The sequence below is a fragment of the Scyliorhinus canicula genome, chromosome 20 (assembly GCF_902713615.1).
Source record: "Scyliorhinus canicula chromosome 20, sScyCan1.1, whole genome shotgun sequence".
NCBI lineage: Eukaryota > Metazoa > Chordata > Chondrichthyes > Carcharhiniformes > Scyliorhinidae > Scyliorhinus > Scyliorhinus canicula.
The window spans coordinates 2,271,307-2,287,163 of NC_052165.1; the positions used below are offsets into that span (position 1 = coordinate 2,271,307).

The 15,857-nt window shown below is 47.6% G+C and overlaps 1 protein-coding gene across 1 annotated transcript in view; it reads right to left on the reverse strand.

The window, feature by feature from the left end:
• chrm2a (cholinergic receptor, muscarinic 2a) overlaps positions 1 to 15,857 on the reverse strand; it is a 75,689-nt gene that overhangs the window by 3,385 nt on the left and 56,447 nt on the right. The gene's annotated exons all lie outside the window — the stretch shown is intronic.

Genomic DNA, 15,857 nt, shown 5'->3' on the forward strand with positions numbered 1-15,857 from the left:
AATATTAATCTAATCTGTGTGTACAAATATATGGTCTGCTTGATCCAAGCATTGGAAAGGAAAGATGCAGAAAGGGAATTCAAAAAAGAATGATAGATAATGGAGATAGGCACATGTGAGAGTAAGAGAGAATGAGAGAAAAAAACAGGAGAGTGGAAGAAAAGGCAGCAGAGGGGAAGAAGATAGTAGCACGGAGATGACTGAAAAAATTAAAATGAAATGAAAATCGCTTATTGTCACGAGTAGGCTTCAATTAAGTTACTGTGAAAAGCCCCTAGTTGCCACATTCTGGCGCCTGTCCAGTGAGGCTGGTACGGGAATCGAACCGTGCTGCTGGCCTGCTTGGTCTGCTTTAAAAGCCAGCGATTTAGCCCAGTGTGCTAATAAAAGTGAAGGGAATATACATTACATTATACAATATGAGGTTGAAACAGTATTATTAATATGCATACCAGAGTAAGACACAGCAGGAAGAGAAAATAATGTAATTGTTTCCATATTTTTTAATTGCGTTTAGAATTAAATATATGAAGGAAAATAAATCAGAAAATGAAATGGAGAAAAATATTCAGAGAAAATCAGTTTAATGTTTTAGGAAACAGGAGCATCCATACTGAGGAGGAAATATACACAATGCATTCATTTTGCTTTGGTCGACAGAAGGTTAACAGAACGACTCACCCAATAAGCGATGTGAGCGCACAGCATCACAACCAAGCCCAACAGGACCTAGAGCTCAGTAACAGGAAGGAAACTACATCACCAGCAGAGACCGAAGGGTGGACATTGCTAATGGCCCTGTTTCAGATGAACTGACAGGTCACAGTCCAGTTGGGGGAAGGGGGGAATGGCCTCGGGGACCCCGCTAACAGCTGCTGCCGCCAATCAGACATTCACAGGCAGTTCATGCACTTTACTGAGAAGGATCTGGTTTAGCACACTGGGCTAAATCGCTGGCTTATAAAGCAGACCAAGGCAGGTCAGCAGCACGTACCAGCCTCCCCAAACAGGCGCCAGAATGTGGCGACTAGGGGCTTTTCACAGTAACTTCATTGAAGCCTACTCGTGACAATAAGCGATTTTCATTTCATCTCAGTCTGCAGACCATATCTAACCTTATGGAAAGTCCTGGGAAGAAAGAAGAGTCAGGGAAACAGTCTCAACACAAATTAGGGAAGCAGCACACAGCTAAATTACGCTGCTGTCTAGTGAGGTTCCATGCTGGAAATACGGCTTTTCCAAAGTTTATAATCTCATTATCCATCTTTCCTTTCACTTTTGACATTCAAATGGACCATGGCATCACCCAGCCATCTTTTGCTGATCTCAGTTATAGTCATTCAGAATATGTCAAGCGTCAATCTTTTTTCTTTCACCGTCCCCATCATCATTCCGCCCCCCCCCCCCCCCCCACCCCATAATCCCCCACAGCTGGTTGGCCATTATTACAACTGATTGAGCAGGACTTGCCAGGGCAGATAGGACTAGAATGTTGGCATATTACAGCAGAGAACGTGGAAAAGCAGTGTCATCGCATATGACATAACAGAAGACTTTCACCTTCACATCAACATCAAACTATGGTTTCTGTCTGCCTGCATTTCCAGCACTTTCTCCAGTTTCTGATCCAGCTGGGAATTTGGACCCTGGAAGCTATCCTAACTTTTTTTTTTAACAGAACACTGAGAAAGTGACATTCTGTCTGGATTTCGCATTTCACATAAGTCTTTTGAGACCTTAGCAACATGGGGCCTCTGTCATCAATTCCAAAGAATGAATAATTCACTAGTGCAAGTAGCGCATTGCTCACTGCCACATGCCAGTAAACCTTTCCATCAATTGGCATTTCAGTGCCAACATCCCACACTTTAGTTTCAGATCTTTGCACTTCCTCCAACTTGCACCTTTCCCATTATCTATTGGATTATTTTAAAATGGTAAATAAATGATTTCCTGTAGCTGTCAGGATTTCTTCCCTGTGTCTGCTCCTCCACCATTCCGTTGCAGACACCATGGCCCGACTGATCTGACAAGTAGAGGAACAGAAATAGGCCATCGAATCCCTTCCAGCTGATTCCACTCTTCAATTCGATCATGGCTGATCTCGACCTTATTGATCTGTTTTTGGTCCATGCTCTTTGATCTGCTTACCGGATAAAAATATACCGACAGCAGGCTTGAACATTTCAATTAATCCAGAATCCCTAGCACTGGGATTGTTTTAATATAAGTTTGTGGACTTAAAAATGGGGATTTTCGGGGCTATGGAGAAAGAGGAGGGGAACTGGACCAACTGGATTGAAGAGCTGACACAAGTGTGGTGAATGTAACTGTAATTCACACTGTGATATATATATGAGACCGTACGATTGTAAGCGCAGTTGCGTTGCCCGACCACTAGGGGGAGTAGCTCTGGGAATGCTTAGGAGTTTGTACAGGGCTCCACCCTTGGGTCCGCCCATGCCTCCTCCCCCTGGACTGCTGTATAAATATCGATGCCCAGAGCCAGCCAACCAGTTCATCGAGAGTTCAACGTGTAACAGGCTAGCTCTGTAGTAAGTAGATTAAAACCACTGTTCATATCTCAAAGCACGTGTCTAGTGAATTGATGGTCTCATCAACAAGCAAGTGAAGCCACATGGTGATCATCTGCTCAGTGTCATCACTGTGGTGATCAATGATTTACACTGCCCTTAGTGTGAAGTGTTCTTCAATATGGATGCGTGAATGCGGAGATGGTCCAGGTGCCGGTTTGATTCCTGGCCCCATATGTAAACAGTAGCCCTGTCTGAGCAACAATTGCTCGGGACCCACTTCGCATCATCGCCAATATTCAGCATGTGGACTCTGTCCCCCAGAGCCAAACATGGAGGAGGTGCATACCCTGCAGGGCCATGTCCTATCCCTTCCTGCCCAACACCCATTTCCCGTCCATATCAGGTAACGTGAGGCGTGCTCCGATAACAGAAGAGATCAGGAGCCAAACGCATCGCGAGGGACCCCGTCGCCTGTTGCACATTCCGGCGCCTGTTCGGGTACACTGAGGGAGACTATAAGACCATAAGACATAGGAGCAGAATTAGGCCACTCGGCCCATCGAGTCTGCTTCGCAAATCATGGCTGATATTTTTCTCATCCCCATTCTCCTGCCTTCTCCCCATAGCCCCTGATCCCCTTATTAATCAGGGAGAATTCAGAATGTCCAAATCACCTAACAAGCACGTCTTTCGGGATTCATGGGAGGAAACCGGAGCACTCGGAGGAAACCCCTACCTCCTCCCCATGTGCCCTCAGTTATCCTCGATGTACTTGGCCTTCCTAGCTCTACCACTACGTCTATGTGTGACCCCATGAAGCCAGCTGCCTTCCTCGTTCCGTGACCTTTGATGCCCTTGGCAGGTGTCCTCTGGGGGCTCTGGGGCTGGAGGGCCCCGACTCACTTGTCAGCAGCACGTGCACAGCTGTGCCGCCCTGTCCCGCTGACTCCGAGATGCAGCCTCATTAGAGGGGTGGAACTTGGGGGAGCTGGTGACCACTGTCGCCACTCCATGGGACAGGTACGAGTTGGCACCCAGTGCCCCCTCCTCCCACCCGGTGCCCATAGGGCCCTGGTGTTCCCCCTTTGGATGGAGGGACAGTTGGTTCGAGCACCGGCTGCCCCTGCATCATCTGACTCTGCCAGACCTGAAGGTTCCCCATGATCTTCCCCATCGTGTCAACAGCCAAAGCAATACTCCTCGGTAATTGGGCATTGATTTGCAGCGCGTTGGCAATTCCCACCTGCAAGCGGGACATGTCCTGCAGAACCTCATCCAGGTCAGCCTGGTACTGGATGACATTCTCCAGCAAATCGGACATTCTGCCGAGACCCTCAGCCATGGCCATCACCGAATGTGCCATGCCTTGAACGCCTTCACTAATGGTGTCAATGTCGTGCACCAGGCTCTCCACTGTGGTCGCCACCCTAGTAGTGTTGGCCTTGGTGCCACGTATTGCCAGCGAATTCTCCTGTGCCCATAGCCTCCTGGACTATTCGAAGTGACTATGGATCTGCAGCAGTGATGCTGACATCTCCCTCTGAATGTCCCGGCTGCTCCCTAACGTCTCCTCAGCTCCGGGATATTCCCTTCCACAGCCTCAGCATCAGGCTGGGACCCAGCTGGGTCCTGGGATCCAGCAGACCTCCCATTGCTGTCTGGCCTCCTTCTGCACTGTGAATTCTCTGATTCTGTAATGGAGCCCAGTGGTTCCTCACCTCTGCGGCTTACAGCAGCCTCTGCGTTGATGGCCGCTCTGTCCTCGGCCACCCCCGTTACCTCCAGGGCCTGCACCTCGAAAATGGTGGGAATTCTGATGTCCGGCACACCATCGCCAGTCTAGGCCCTCTCCCGGCGATTGTGGAAGAACTTTTCCTGAGGGGACACGTCGAGGGCATTGTTAGCCGCATGCTCCGGATTCTCCCGGTGCCTGGGACCTAACGGGCTTGCCTGGCAGACCTCGCCAGGGTATCATTTAGCACTGGTTTGCACAAAGGTGGACCAGGCATAACGGGTATTGCCAGGCCAGACTCTGGGCAGGGGAGAATCTGGCACTCAAGCTGTTACCCTGGCTGTGCCACTGCCAGCCTGGCTGTGCCACCCGGGTAGTTGTCTGACAGTGCCAGCCTGCCCAGATGGTAGTGCCAGTGTGCCGAGATGGCAGTGCCAAGATATCTGGGTGCCAGATTGTTCATCCCAGGGATCAGGGTGCCTGCCCTGAAGAGTGCATTGGGTGCAGTCGGGGGGGGGGGGGAGGGGGGGGGGGGGGGGGTCCGGAGACCACAGTGGGGTAGCTGAGGAGGGTCGAAAAATTGGGGTGGCATTTAAAAATCCATAACTCATCTCCCTGCACTGGCATGCTGAGCTTGGCCGTGCAGGAGATGATGTAAGTGCCGCCTCAGCCGGACATTCTCTACAAAGGCCAAACAAATCGGCAAAGACGCCGAGAAACTCCCCGTTAAACACACCCAAAACGGGGCTGTTTATAGCACCTTAAATCACACCTTAAACACACCTTAAATCGCGCCCGACATCTCAGACCCTGGAAGGCGTGGAAGGGGTAATGTAGCACATGGACAATATTCTCATACAGTTCATTCAGGGAGGACCATGACCATCCAGTAAGGACAGTCTGCAAAATTTCTATAAGAAGGAAGTTTAAAATTAAACGATATATGTGAATTTGCAAAGCATGTGATAAAATTCTTTGGGCACATATGCAATCTTCAGGAATGACTGCGGACACGCAGAAAACCAAGTTCCACAGAGAATCCCGCAGCCTAAAAACATCACAGAATTGCAAAGATTCTTTGAAATTGTCAATCAAGTAGGCAAGTTCCAACCAAACTTGGTGGGAATGAATGAGTCATTGCGACAGCTGTTGAGATGAAGTCAACTGTGGTACTGGAATGTGTCCCAGCAAAATGCTTTGAACAAATCAAAAATCTGCTAAATTCACCATTAATCCAAACACATCATCATCCCGTGTTGCTAACAGTTGGAGCAGGAGATGCATCATCTGCATATTTGGATGCAGGGCAATTTAACGGCCCAATAACAATAGACAAAACAGACCAGTTTATTGTGCTTCGAGATCACTTGTGGACATAGAGAAGAGGTATACAGCCATTCAGAAGAATTAGCAGCTACATGGGCCAGTGAGATGTTCTCTGATTGTGTTATGGGATTAAGGTTTGGAATTAATAGCAAATGTTTGGTTATCCTCCTTAACCTAAAGGAAACACAAGAATGTCACCTAAATTTCACCATTAGACTGAGAGTCATGAGATGATTCAATTACTGATTACGTTCAACAGGCAGATGGCAACAGCGATGTATTGCCAAGAATACCAGCGGAAGGAGTCACGTTGGAAGATTTAAATTTTATTGAGGAAGTGGAAGGCGAGACTTCGCTCATTACCAAACTCTTACCAGCCATTTTAAAGAGATTACAAGAGATTAAGGAAGGCCAACAGGATGGTGAAGAAAGTAGAGTACTGCAAGATTGGATGGCCAGATTATACTCCTAACAACCCAGTACTTCCCCAATACTTCAAACAGAAAAAAAGTTTTAATCCTCAACGATTTCTTAGATTTGAAGATAGATTAGTCACCCCAGCCGTCAGTCTGGTGACCAGGCATCAACGCCTCCATTGAAGAGTTAATCATGAATCACCTTACATACACAGTGAACAGCCAATAGCAGAGAAAGTCACTGGCACCCTCCACTTTTCTTTCGAGGCCATGGCAGCGTCTGAAAATTGATTTATTTGAGTTTCAAGGCATTTTTCGTCATTATCATTGATTTCTACTCCGGATAGTTTAAAGTGAGTAGACCACACAGAGTCATTCACTACATCACAAAGGGCAATCTGCACGACACATGATCCACAGGATTTCTGGTGTTGGGCAATGGTTCTCAGTTTGTAAACAAAATGTTCCACAACCTTTCACAGGAAAGTGGTTTCATGCATGGGACTAGCTTGTCTGAATAGCCTCAGCTGAACAGAGAAGCAGAGAGGGGAGTTCAAACAAGCAAAGGATTGATGAAAAAGAACAAAGATATTAGCTTAACTCCTGAACTATAGAACCTCACCACTAAGACAGCGGGTTCTCAACATCAGCACTATTGATGGTGGAACAGTCCTTACCGTGTATTCCCTTATTTCCCCTTCCTTTTATTTTTTGCTGTTCTTATTTTGATCCATGTAACTGTCTCTTTAAAGCAAACAACCTGTATCTTTAATTCAAGCAGAGGAATCCAGATGTTACAGGGCAGAACATTCTACTATTCTATGAAGGTTTAAACAGGGGTTACAGACTTGTCAGCAGCAGAGAGACAGATGGGGTTGGGACTTGGTTTAATTGATTGACTGGTAGTCAATCACGCAAGAGGCTATGCTCTTCTCGATGATTGGATCCTATCCCACTGGAATGCTTTACAGAGTCCCAAGGTTTCAGTTTTGATTCTAGCAGCACGGAGACAAGTCTGTGCTAACTCCAGAAAGGTAGATGTAAACCAGTTATCTCTCCTGCTGTGACTGCTATCTCTCTCCAGAAGGCCCGTGAGTGTTGTATTTCTCAAACTACAGAGGTCTGAATACAAATCATGAACTGAAAGGAAGGCGTTGGCATTATGGTATTGTCACTGGACTAGTAAACCAGAGACCCAGGATACTGCTCTGGGCACCCAGGTTCAAATCCCACCATTGCAGATGGTGAAATTTGAAATCAATAGAAATCTGAAATTAAAAGTCTAATAACAACCGTGAATCGATTGTAGTAAAAATGCATCTGGTTTAGGGAAGGAGATCTGCCATCCTTACCCGGTCTGGCCTACATGTGACTCCAGATCCTTGGCAATGTGGTTGACTCTTAACTGCCCCCTCAAGCACAATTAGGGATGGGCAATAGATGCTGGCATAGCCTTCGATACCCGCATCCCATGACTGAATAAAAAAAAGCAAAGTTTGAAGGGAAGTTAAAGTGGGAATTAGAATTAGATACTAGTTAACCAGTTGTATTTGCTGCATATTTCATTACAGTTCTTGTCATAAATAAACAGCAATTGTAACTTACAAACCTGGTGACTGTAATTATTGAGAATTATTGGTTAAATCACTTGTGCTGTGACTCTGGGGCCTGGAGCTGACCATGTACTAGTCCAAGGTTCTGCAAAACTGGGAAGATGTCTGGGAACACAACATCCATCTTCACAACAAACAGTGCATCCTACTGTTACCTCAGATGATCAAGAGAGAGTTAGGCAACATGAGGAACAACAAAGAGACAGACAAGCTTGTAATTTCAACTTCAGACACCTGATGTAACTATGAAGTTGGCCAAGAGACTGGGAAGCAGAAATACAACCTCATGTAGAGAATGGAGATGTACATAGATCTGTAAATGAACAAGAATGTTTTTTATGAATAACCATGTCTATGGTAGCATTGTTAGGGTAACAGGCAAACCCTATGGAAACCCCCTAGAGACTCTAAACTCGACACAAACCAAAACATGACAGTGTTTTAAACACAGTAGGAAGTCTTCCAACACCAGGTTAAAGTCCAACATGTTTGTTTCAAACACTAGCTTTTGGAGCACTGCTCCTTCCTCAGGTAAATTTTTAATATAGATAAACATTGTACATTTGAGGTTGGCTGTCAGGGTAATATAGTATCTGGGCACAATCTGCTGGTTGGATTCTGTTATACAAAGAAAATTACAGCACAGGAACAGGCCCTTCGGCCCTCCCAGCCTGCGCCGATCCAGATCCTTTATCTAAACCTGCCTCCTATGTTCCAAGGTCTACTGCTCTCTGTTCCCCACCCATTCATATATCTGTCTAGATGCATCTTAAATGACGCTATCGTACCCGCCTCTACCACCTCCGCTGGCAAAGCATTCCAGGCACCCACCACCCTCTGCATAAAAAACTTTCCACGCACATCTCCCTTAAACTTTCCCCCTCTCACCTTGAAATCGTGACCCCTTGTAATTGACACCCCCAATCTTGGAAAAAGCTTGTTGCTATCCACCCTGTCCATACCTCTTATAATTTTGTAGACCTCAATCAGGTCTCCCCTCAACCTCCGTCTTTCCAACGAAAATGATCCTAATCTACTCAACCTTTCTTCATAGCTAGCACCCTCCATCCCAGGCAACATCCTGGTGAACCTCCTCTGCACCCTCTCTAAAGCATCCACATCCTTCTGGTAATGTGGCGACCAGAACTGCACGCAGTATTCCAAATGTGGCCTAACCAAAGTCCTATACAACTGTAACATGACCTGCCGACTCTTGTACTCAATACTCCTTCCGATAAGGCAGCACGGTGGCCTAGTGGTTAGCACAGCTGCCTCACGGCGCTGAGGTCCCAGGTTCAATCCTGGCTCTGGAGGACTATCCGTGTGGAGTTTGCACATTCTCGCCGTGTCTGCGTGGGTTTCGCCCCCACACACCAAAAATGTGCAGAGTAGTTGGATTGGCCACACTAAATTGCCCCTTAATTGGAAAAAATAATTGGGTAATCTAAAAAAAAATTTTAATAAAAAAATTAAAAATTAAAAATACTCCGTCCGATGAAGGCAAGCATGCTGTATGCCTTCTTGACCACTCTATCAACCTGCATTGCCACCTTCAGGATACAATGGACATGAACTCCCAGATCTCTATGTACATCAATTTTCCCCAGGACTCTTCCATTGACCATATAGTCCGCTCTTGAATTTGATCTTCCAAAATGCATCACCTCGCATTTGCCTGGATTGAACTCAATCCGTCATTTCTCTGCCCAACTCTCCAATCTATCTATATTTTGCTGTATTCTCTGACAGTCCTCCTCGCTATCTGCAACTTCACCAATCTTAGTATCATCTGCAAACTTGCTAATCAGACCACCTATACCTTCCTCCAGGTCATTTATGTATATCACAAACAACAGTGGTCCGAGCACGGATCCCTGTGGAACACCGCGAGTCACCTTTCTCCATTTTGAGACACTCTCTTCCACCACTACTCTCTGTCTCCTGTTGCCCAACCAGTTCTTTATCCATCTAGCTAGTACACCCTGAACCCCATACGACTTCACTTTTTCCATCAACCTGCCATGGGAAACTTTATCAAACACCTTACTAAAGTCCATGTATATGACATCTACAGCCCTTCCCTCATCAATTAACTGTGTCACTTTCTGGTTGCACAGGGTTGCATTCTGCAATTTTACAAGGTTCCATTTTGACAGCAGCATGTGCTTCGGTCAGGGCAGCTGCTGAAGATTTCTGAAATCTTGATTCTTGCACATGTGAAATTTCCCTGTTGTCCATCTTGGGAGGCTGTCCAGGACACGTGTCAAATAGCCAGATCCAATGTCAGGAAGGATGTGTACTTTGGGCATGGAGATTTCTCCCTGAAATTAACCCCAATTAAAGCCTTTCACATGAGCTCATTACAAGCACTCTTTTAACAAGATGCTAAGTGTTAATTAACACCAATCAAACTCTCGAGCCCAAAAGGTAACAACTTCAAATGTTGAGTCTCATTTGTACATGTTTTAAATTCTTTCTGGAGATTAACATTGTATTGCAGAAGGTGGAATATGACCAGCCCTAGGAGGTAAGGAGTTTTTTTTTCTTTCAATGTTTTTATTGGGTTTCTGAACAAAGTATCACTTATTGTCACGAGTAGGCTTTAATTAAGTAACTGTGAAAAGCCCCTAGTCGCCACATTCCCTGTTCGGGGAGGCTGGTACGAGAATTGAACCGTGCTGCTGGCCTGCTTTAAAAGTCAGTGATTTAGCCCAGTGTGCTAAACCAGCCCCTAATATTTACCGTTATGTACACAGAATAAGAAATATGTATATTATATATACACACACATATATATAAGAGAAGGGCACACCCAAACATACCCAAAAAAGTTATAATAAAAAATAAAATAGAATAACTGGTAGAGTATTGTGCACCAGCTCAACAGCAGCAACTCTGTACAACTGGCAAAATTATTTACAACACATAGTAAGCGACTGTTTGTGGGGGGGAGGTGGGGGGTGGAAACTGGGGAGGTAAATATACATTTGGGTGCCGGAGAAACAATTACAGAGGGCAATACTCGAATTGGTCTGGTGTTGGTGTTGTCACTTGCTTCTCCCAGTCAGATCTCGCTGCCGTTGTCATCTCGCACTCACCTCCGCTTCAGCCGTTCCTCCCGTCTTTCGCCTGCATTCTCCTTATTCTCTGTTCCTGGAGATGCCAAATTTGGTATCGTATCCCGTGCCCTCCTTCCGGCTGTCATTTCCCTGCCTCTACCGCCCCCCACCACCTCCCTGGTTCTCCTCTCTTGTTCTCTGTCCCTTCCCTCTCCCACAGCCTTCCTGTAGTTTGCCTTTCTTTCCTCTTAGGTTTGGCTGTTCCACACCTCCCCCCCCCCCCCCCCTCCCCCCCCCCCCCCGCCCCCCCCCCCCCCACCCCCCCCCCCCACCCACCCCCCGCCCCCCCCCCCCCCCCCCACCCCCCCCCCCCCCCCCCACCCTCCCACACCCCCCATCCCCCCCTGGTCTATCTCTCCCTCTCACGCTTTGGCTACTTTCTCCTGATTCTTGGCTACCTGGCTATTCTTCTGCTTGTTTGTTGGCCACAAACAGGTCCCGGAACAATTGGGTGAATGGCTCCCACGTTCTGTGGAAGTTGTCGTCTGACCCTCGGATGGCGAATTTGATTCCGAGAGGTCGCCAAACCTACAATTCTACCACAGGGCGACGGCGGCCAAGCGAATAAGGGGATGAATCAAGAAGCCAGAAGCCGGGTGGGTGTGTGCGGAGGAGGCCTCCTGAATGAGGACCTCCCTCCGGGCCCTCGCCACGGCAGCACTCCCATCCCCACCAAAAAACACTCCACCAGCCCAGTGGTGACAGCCACCCTCCAATCCTGGAACCAACTGCGGCAGCAATTTGGCCTGACCAAAATGTCGGACAAGGCTCCCATCTGCAACAACCACTGACTGAGCCACCTTCAAAAGGTGGAGGCAGGACGGGGGGACACTGACAGTCAGGGACCTATACACGGACGACAGGATCGCAACACTGGATGAACTGATGGAGAAATTCCAGCTAGCCAGGGGGAACGAGCTGAGGTATCTACAACTCAAAACTTCATTTGAAAGGAGACAAGGGCGTACCCACAACTGCCATGACAGACATTACTGGAAGAGTTATTAGACACAAGCATCCTAGATACAGGGAACTGTAGCGACATGTATGGCTGACTGATAGAAAGGGCTGACACCGTACTGGACACAACAAGAAAGAAATGGGAGGAGGACCTGGGGATTGAAATAGGGTGGGGGCTCTGGAGCAAAGCTCTGCACAGGGTCAACACCACCTCCACGTGCGCAAGGCTCAGCCTGACACAGCTAAAAGTTGTACATAGAGCCCACTTAACAAGAAACCGTATGAATAGATAGGGCAGCACGGTAGCCTTGTTGATAGCACAATTGCTTCACAGCTCCAGGGTCCCAGGTTCGATTCCCGGCTGGGTCACTGTCTGTGTCGAGTCTGTACATCCTCCCCGTGTGTGCGTGGGTTTCCTCCGGGTGCTCTGGTTTCCTCCCACAGTCCAAAGATGTGCAGGTTAGGTGGATTGGCCATGATAAATTGCCCTTAGTGTCCAAAATTTCCCTTAGTGTGGGGTTACTGGGTTATGGGGATAAGGTGGAGGTGTTGACCTTGGGTAGGATGCTCTTTCCAAGAGCCGGTGCAGACACGATGGGCTGAATGGCCTCCTTCTGCACTGTAAATTCTATGATATCTATCTGGTGGAGGATAGATGTGAACGGTGCCAAGGAGGCCCGGCCAACTATGCCCACATGTTCTGGCCTTGCCCCAGATTTGCGGGATACTGGACAGCCTTCTTCGAGGCAATGTCCAAAGTGGTGGGGGTGAGGGTGGAGCCATGCCCGATAGTAGCAGTCTGCGGAATTTCTGACCAGCCAGATCTATTCCTGGGGAGGAGGGCGGACACCATTGACTTGGCCTCCCTGTTTGCCCACCAGAGATAGGGAGTTGGTAAGGTGCCAGGAAGCCACATAAGGATTAAATCCCAATGTCAGGGAAGTTTCCCAGTGGTGGAAAGGGCAGTAACTCAACTACTCACCGACTGGAGGCAGGCCAACAATTTAGACAATTTAAGGCTCAATTAAGGGCCATTTTCCCAGACTGCTGACATTTTTCTGGTTGCATCCAATACTCACAATAAATGGCTGTGGTGGAAGAATCACTCCAGACTGGTCTTTATTTCAAGCTGTTTAATTGTAACACATCCTCAGTGCTCCTAACATATTAGAAGCTCCTTTCTAAACTGTCGCCATTTATAGTATGTTTAACGAGCAATTCTCTTCACAAGGTAATTGCCACACACTGAGCAGTGGTACATTGAGATTCCCCTATGGGCTGCAGACCGTGTGTGTTCCTGCTAAACTGCCTGAAGGCCTAGTTTCTGTTTGTTGCTGCTGAATCCCTTCTGCTTCTGGGACCTGGAGTGAGACAATGGGGAGGTATTGGTTGGCCTGCTACCAGACTGAAGATGGGGAAGGAGTTTTACTCACCCCTCTGCTATTCTTTGTGTTGGTGTGGCTTGATTGTTCCTGCCTTGAGAGTCTGTTGAGGAGGTGAGGGAGGAGGAGCCCCACTGAGACTCTCTGGGATTCCGTTTTTGCTTGCTGCTGCCCCTTCTTGCTCTTTGACCTGGAGTGAGGCAAGGGGAGGATTTGGCTGGCGTCTTACTGGATTGAAGATGGAGGAGGGCCTATGCTTGCAGTTTGCTGACATTTATGTTGGAATATTGCTTGTTTATTAACTTTTTGACTGTTTACTGTTTTATAGGAAACGCGTGTGAATTGACACTGCCTCCTCTATTCCTGCGGCCCGGACCTTGGACTGGGTGGTGTCAAGTGACCAGATTCCAGTACTGCGAGAGAGGGGGTGGGGGCCTGATTCCACTGAGCAACTTGGAGGTTGTGTCGAGATGCCTTTGTGGATTTTATGCACCAGTGACCTTATGCACTGGTGACTACGTAGTGATCCTGGTATGGGGCCATGTACATTGCTGGTGCATTTTTGTACTGTTGCTTGTTTATCTTTCATGTTTGGAAGTTGCATGTCTGTTACTGTATTGTTATTGTTTCCTGTTTGTAGCCCTGAGGCTGTGTGTTTGTATGCTGCAGCCCCTCTTGTTCTGTGGCCTGGAGTACCTGGAAACAACTGCCAATGATGGAGAGAGAGAGGGGGTGTTTATTTGAAAACAAAACAAAAGGAGAAACAATCTTTCTCTGTCCTTAAATATCATTGGTTAAGTAAGTAGACTGTGGCTCTGATTTTTCACAAATGCCCCATTGCCCTCACTGTGATATTATCAATTACACTTCCAGCAATTTGCAGGGTGAAAGAATCCTGAGATGAATGGAGCTGGGAAAGGTGTAAATATGAATGCATTCTCCATAATTTACAGTTACTGAGAATGTCAACTCGCTTGGTCCAAACTTGAAGGAAGGTATTGGGACAGGTTGAAGGTATTGGGACAGGTGGAAGGTATTGGGACAGGTGGAAGGTATTGGGACAGGTGGAAGGTATTGGGACAGGTGAAGGAAGGTATTGGGACAGGTGGAAGATATTGGGACAGGTGAAGGAAGATATTGGGACAGGTGAAGGAAGATATTGGGACAGGTGGAAGGTATTGGGACAGGTGAAGGAAGATATTGGGACAGGTGGAAGGTATTGGGACAGGTGAAGGAAGGTATTGGGACAGGTGGAAGGCATTGGGACAGGTGGAAGGTATTGGGACAGGTGAAGGAAGATATTGGGACAGGTGAATGAAGGCAGTGGGACAGGTGGAAGGTATTGGGACAGGTGAAGGAAGATATTGGGACAGGTGGAAGGTATTGGGACAGGTGAAGGAAGATATTGGGACAGGTGAAGGAAGATATTGGGACAGGTGAAGGAAGGTATTGGGACAGGTGAAGGAAGGTATTGGGACAGGTGAAGGAAGGTATTGGGACAGGTGGAAGGTATTGGGACAGGTGGAAGGTATTGGGACAGGTGAAGGAAGGTATTGGGACAGGTGAAGGAAGGTATTGGGACAGGTGGAAGGTATTGGGACAGATGAAGGAAGATATTGGGACAGGTGGAAGGTATTGGGACAGGTGAAGGAAGGTATTGGGACAGGTGGAAGGTATTGGGACAGTTGAAGGAAGATATTGGGACAGGTGAAGGAAGGTACTGGGGCAGGTGGAAGGTATTGGGACAGGTGAAGGAAGGTATTGGGACAGGTGAAGGAAGGTATTGGGACAGGTGAAGGAAGGTATTGGGACAGGTGAAGGAAGATATTGGGACAGGTGGAAGGTATTGGGACAGGTGAGGGAAGGTATTGGGACAGGTGAAGGAAGATATTGGGACAGGTGAAGGAAGGTATTGGGACAGGTGAAGGAAGATATTGGGACAGGTGAAGGAAGGTATTGGGACAGGTGAAGGAAGGTATTGGGACAGGTGAAGGAAGGTATTGGGACAGGTGAAAGAAGATATTGGGACGGGTGAAGGAAGGTATTGGGGCAGGTGAAGGAAGGTATTGGGACAGGTGAAGGAAGGTATTGGGACAGGTGAAGGAAGATATTGGGACGGGTGAAGGAAGGTATTGGGGCAGGTGAAGGAAGGTATTGGGACAGTTGAAGGAAGGTATTGGGACAGGTGACGGAAGATATTGGGACAGGTGAAGGAAGATATTGGGACAGGTGAAGGAAGGTATTGGGACAGGTGGAAGGTATTGGGACAGGTGGAAGATATTGGGACAGGTGAAGGAAGGTATTGGGACAGGTGAAGGAAGGTATTGGGACAGGTGAAGGAAGGTATTGGGACAGGTGGAAGGTATTGGGACAGGTGAAGGAAGATATTGGGACAGGTGAAGGAAGGTATTGGGACAGGTGAAGGAAGGTATTGGGACAGGTGGAAGGTATTGGGACAGGTGAAGGAAGGTATTGGGACAGGTGGAAGGTATTGGGACAGGTGGAAGGTATTGGGACAGGTGGAAGGTATTGGGACAGGTGGAAGATATTGGGACAGCTGGAAGGTATTGGGACAGGTGGAAGATATTGGGACAGGTGGAAGATATTGGGACAGGTGGAAGGTATTGGGACAGCTGGAAGGTATTGGGACAGGTGGAAGGTATTGGGACAGGTGGAAGATATTGGGACAGGTGGAAGATATTGGGACAGGTGGAAGATATTGGGACAGCTGGAAGGTATTGGGACAGGTGAAGGAAGGTATTGGGACAGGTG